The 4,871-nt window shown below is 36.9% G+C and overlaps 1 pseudogene; it reads right to left on the reverse strand.

The window, feature by feature from the left end:
• Nucleotides 1–1,335: 1,335 nt before the first annotated feature.
• LOC126965584 (uncharacterized) lies at nucleotides 1,336–2,658 on the reverse strand (annotated as a pseudogene).
• Between the last annotated feature and the right edge of the window lie 2,213 nt (nucleotides 2,659–4,871).

Genomic DNA, 4,871 nt, shown 5'->3' on the forward strand with positions numbered 1-4,871 from the left:
TTAAAATCTCATATTTCTCATATAGCTGTTAAATAATATCATGTTTTTATATTAATTAATACCGCATAAGTAAAACAGTCACTAAATCGTTGTCTTCCTCCGCACTCACTTTACTCTCATCAGAATCAACTGCAGGATTGTGAAAAAATCTTTGCAAGCCAACAGTCGGAAGTAAAGGTTTGAAATTTTTACAACAAACATGAAATCGTTGATTACATCCATACACTCCAATATCAAAAGTAAAGCTTGGACACTGTCGAATGTGAACGCAGACTCCTCCACGTGCCCAGCACGTTGCACGTCCCGTCCCTGGAGCGAGATTTAAGATGGTTCATTGAATAATTATTGAGCTTCGCTGGTAATACTTGTGCAGTAGATCTAACTGGCACAAGAATATTCAAGAGTAAATAAAAAAGCAAACAATTGCAAATGTGAGTCAGCCACCAACAATACTTATGAAAGAACAGAATGTCTTCTTTTGCTGTCAGAAGAACATGGATTGTCTAGAAAATGTAATTAAAAAGTACGATGAAATGTGACGCAGGGACATATAAGTGGGGGAGAATGTTTTTGTGGTGAAACCATAGTATATTGTGCAACTCTTGCGACAAGTTGTCGATTGCCCACGAAAGTGTGGTCATTCGCTTGAGTGGGTAATCCATAACGTCGCACGAGTTGCACATTCTATTTTGTATTTCAAATGCGACGATTTATCTGGATCCAGGGGCAACGCCCCTCAATTCGGTTTTGATATTTCGATTCTGTGTTTTTTTGTTATTATTTCATTTATTTTAGAAATTTTATCTAAATTTGCGTGTGCCAAGTAAACTTTTCGCATTCAAATAATCATTTACGAAAAATACTACTTTTCCCGCATGAGTAATACAAAAATGTTTGTCAAATTTTAAATGATATACTATAATTAGTTATATAGTTGATCCAATATTAGGCTTAACTAGTCATATCATTAGATTGAGTGACTCTAATATTATTAATTGATTTATATTAGTTTTAATTTTCAAATGTGTATGTGAAACTAGAATTTATTTTCGGGAAATCTACTCACCCAGTTCTGGTCGTCCATTTTTTCCAGGAATAAAAATATCCTGGTAACTATTGGGCAAAACCTGACTAGCATCAAAAGCGATAGTACTAATAAACATGAGCATATTCAGTTGAATAACAAATAAATTGTATTTTAGTACGATTCCTAGCATTTTCGTTCATTCAGGTATAATATCGCGGAAAAATGATTTTACGATAAAATCAAAGATTGATTTTACATAAAATGTTTTATTCTCGTTTGTGATTGCAATAATTTTACGAACAGCCATTTCAATAGATTCGACCAGACTTCAGCACGATAGCAATTATAGCCCTTGTTTCGTTAGATTTCTTCCTTCTCTTGCGTTTTTATTTCTTCTTTGAAACTGGCACGATTCCCTCTCCTCCAAAACCTGGCTGTGGAGGACTCCAAGGAAACGCTATATTACCAATGCCCTTATCTGTCATATCTCGCACCTCGAAATGGTTCCAAGCAAAACAGCAAACGTTAAATCTATTTTTACATCCGGGTACTTCGGTGAACTGTCTGAATCCAGGACAAAGTTTGTTATTGATACAGATCAATCAGACGATCATCAGATGATCCCTCGAGTGGCCAGCACGGCGTATGCATCATCGATCCTATTAAAAGTTTGGTTAGTCCATTTCGAAATTTTTCACTGTTTTGAACAACACATGGCTTTAAATATAAGTATTGTATAAATGGACATTTAAAAGAATAATTAAACATTATTAGTAAGTTATTGAAAAAAATCAATGTTTGTCAGAATGGGATAGAGAGAGACGAATTGGGAGTAGGGAGAAGAGATAGAATACAGATAAATAAGATAAAAGGGATGACTAAGTTCAAAAATTGCAAACAGTATACTGAAATTTGAAATGGCGCTGAACAGGGCACATGTTGAGAGAAAAGAAAGAAAAGTGGACAAAAATTATAACCGAATGGTACCTTAAGGAAAGCATACGAAGCAGAGGAAGACAGACATAGAGATGGCAAGATGATTTTAAGAAAGCAGGCCCAGAACGGCTACGAATAGCAAAAGATAGAGACAAGTGGAAGGCCTTAGAGGAGGCCTTGGTCGAAAGACAAGCTGTTGCAAAGGGAGAACATTCGAATGCCAACGATAGCACCTAGTTTGTTTAAGTAAATGATATTTTGTTACCTCTATTAAACTTTATTAAAAGTTGTTTTGTTAATTAAGTTAAAAATAACAGCAATAAATGTTTTTTTTTGTAAGTTATTGAGTGAGAAATTAGCTATAAATATTTTCTAAACTTGCTGGTGAAAATTACTACTATATAATTTCTTAGTAAAGTATTTCTACTTACGACGACTTTTGAGATTTGTTAATGCTTCACGATAAGCAAGGAACTCGGCCCGCAGGTCCTCATATTCCTCATCAGGAGACAGGTCTATGTTGGCGTCAACTTTTAATTCCTGTACAAGATGACCAACGCTCCCAGATTCCTCATCTCCATTTATCACAAATTTCATATTTAGGTATAAAAATATAACTAAAATAAAATTCACTATCGCAGTGCATTCAATGTGCGGCTCTTCATTGGTTTATGAGTTAACTTCGGTATTTTATTGAAAATACATAAATTCTTGCGATAAAGTGATGCTGTGTGCCACGAAATTGTTTAATGCAAATGGTAATTCTTTTATACACTTGTATAAATATACATTCCTTGAAATAAACGCATATTTTTTTTTTATAAAAAGGTTGAAACTGGAACACTAAAGTAGGTTCGGTTTCTGTTGATTGGTTGGCAGTTGGTGACGAGAAAAAATAAATATTGATGAATCTCTAATAAGGCTTGGTAAGTACTACAACTGCACAAATTTTGCTGTGATGCAGTAATGTACAAGCATTATTGTGTTTCGATTTGAAGTGTGGTGCTGCTTGTGAAATTACTGGGCTAATAAGACCCTTTGTCTCAAAGTATGTCCTTTATGTCATTTTAATGTCACCTAAAAATTGCGTATTAATCATTATCAGTTTCCATCATGACAACGTCTTGTTCATCATGTCACTTTTGCTCATAAAAAAGGTGGTCTTAGTAAAATTTATAAGTTCTATAACATCACTCGCACTGAACAAGTCGACGTGCCTATTAAAAGTGAGAATGATTGAACAAAGAAGAATCGAAAACAGTGAACTCAGGGCACAGAAATGCAGTGATTATTCCGGCATAGTGCGAACAACAGCAAAATAACATCACCGCAACAGATATCTTCTTCTTAACGTGCCGTCTCCTTGCGAAGGTTGGTAATCATTAGGGCAATTTCAACTTTCGGCACAGCTGCTCTAAATAAAGATCTGGTGCTGTTCCCAAACCATTGGCGCAAGTTTTTAAGCCACGATATCCTTCTGCGGCCAGGCCTCCTCCTGCCTGCCACTTTCCCTTGCATGATTAGTTGAAGGAGTTCATATTTCGTTCCTTAATAGACGTAAGTATCTCTGTAGCCTTTCCCATTATCTCTAACACGATGCTATTCCGTACGCGCTCTGTCCAAGAAATTCTCAGCACACGTCTGTACACCTACATCTCGAACGCTTCCAGTTTTTTTGTCATAGCTTCTGTCAGCGTCCAAACTTCTACGCCGTATAGGAGTACAGAAAAGACATAGCACCGCGCTATGCGTATACGAAGAGAGATGTTTAGGTTCCGGTCACAAAGTACTTTTTTCATTTTTGAAAAGGCGTTGCGTGCTTGCTCTATTCTGCATCGTATTTCGAGGCTGTGATCTCCTGAGTCGTCAACCATTGTGCCTAGATATCTGAACTTGGCAACCCTTTCAAGACTTTGACCATTGAGGGATAAAGAAGTGGTAAGCTCAGGTGTTCGGCTTATTACCATGTACTTCGTCTTTTTGGTGTTGATGTTGATACCATACTCAGCACTGACGGAAGCTACGGAGTTAACTAGTCTTTGAAGGCCCTCAAGACTGTCCGCGATTAATATCGTGTCGTCTGCGTACCTAATATTGTTCAACATTTTGCCATTAATTGATATTCCGTCTGTGCTGTTATCAAGCGCTTCCTAAAATATGGCTTCAGCATACAAATTAAAAAGTAAGGGTGACAAAATACAGCCTTGTCGTACGCCCCTTTCTATCTCGATGTATGATGAAAGTTTGCACGCTGTTTCCAATATAAGTTTCTGATGAATCGACAGTCTTTAAAGTCCAAGCAGATTTTCTGGAGCACTTCCATCAATTTGACATGTTGAACTCGGTCAAAGGCCTTTTCATAGTCAATGAAGCAGACAAATAGATCTCTATTCATATCCCAGCATCTTTGTACCAACACCTGATAGCCGAAAAGTGCATCTCTTGTACCCAAACCGCTTCTAAAACCAAACTGGGTATATGATAGTAAGGACTCACATTTCGAGTAAATTCTGCTATGAAGTACTTTTAAAAAGAGCTTCAAAACGTGACTCATGAGTGAAATTGTGCGGTAATCACTGCATTTTTTGGGATTATTGATTTTTGGTAGGGTGATAATTGTCGATTTGAGCCAGTCAGAAGGAATCGTGCCCGAGTCATAGATAGCATTAAAGAGGTTAACGAGATAATCTAGATTACACTCTTCGATTTCTTTAATAATCTCGACTGGTATGTCATCGGGACTACAAGCTTTTCTTGTTTTTGCATTTCTTATGGCATGATAGACTTCACTTTTCGTAATGGCTGGTCCCGTGTCATCACAAACGAAATCTACAGGATCAGATCGAGTGTCATGAAACAGCTCAGTAACATATTGTTCCCATGTTACTAACATGTCATCGGTGGAAGA

This window comes from Leptidea sinapis, chromosome 8, assembly GCF_905404315.1.
Source record: "Leptidea sinapis chromosome 8, ilLepSina1.1, whole genome shotgun sequence".
Classification (NCBI taxonomy): domain Eukaryota; kingdom Metazoa; phylum Arthropoda; class Insecta; order Lepidoptera; family Pieridae; genus Leptidea; species Leptidea sinapis.